The following is a 467-nucleotide window of genomic DNA, read 5'->3' as shown; positions in this document are numbered from 1 at the left end:
CTTGTCTTGAGATTGGACTCATGGATGGCTTAGTCAATCAAGTAGAACTTACTAAGGATTATGGCAAGTCAAAAAGCATCCGAAAGCAAGGGAAGTTTTTATCAAACAATGATATAGTGAATATTGATGGTTTGTTTCCATTTGATGTAGGTGAAGAAGATGCAATTTCAAGGTCGAAATCTCTTCAAGAAGGGGGAATGATATGATCCTCAAAGAGCCTCATCTTGATCTTGATGGTTTTGAAGGCATAAGTGGTCCTATGACTAGGGCTCGAGCAAAAAAGGGCACAAAATGTCCTTGGACAACTCATAATGTTGATCCATGATGGTGAGCCAAAAATAGCCCAAGGGGGTCTAAAGATGCTCACTAGCATCTTGGTCCATGGCTCTGACCGAGCCAAGGATGGACCAGGCCATGCGCAAGACTCAGGCCACGGGTCTGGGCAAGGCGCCAAAAATGGCCCTGGC

This window comes from Lupinus angustifolius, chromosome LG17 (genome assembly GCF_001865875.1).
Source record: "Lupinus angustifolius cultivar Tanjil chromosome LG17, LupAngTanjil_v1.0, whole genome shotgun sequence".
Lineage (NCBI taxonomy): Eukaryota > Viridiplantae > Streptophyta > Magnoliopsida > Fabales > Fabaceae > Lupinus > Lupinus angustifolius.
The sequence above is the reverse complement of the archived record's forward strand: the minus strand, read 5'-3'. Positions refer to the sequence as shown.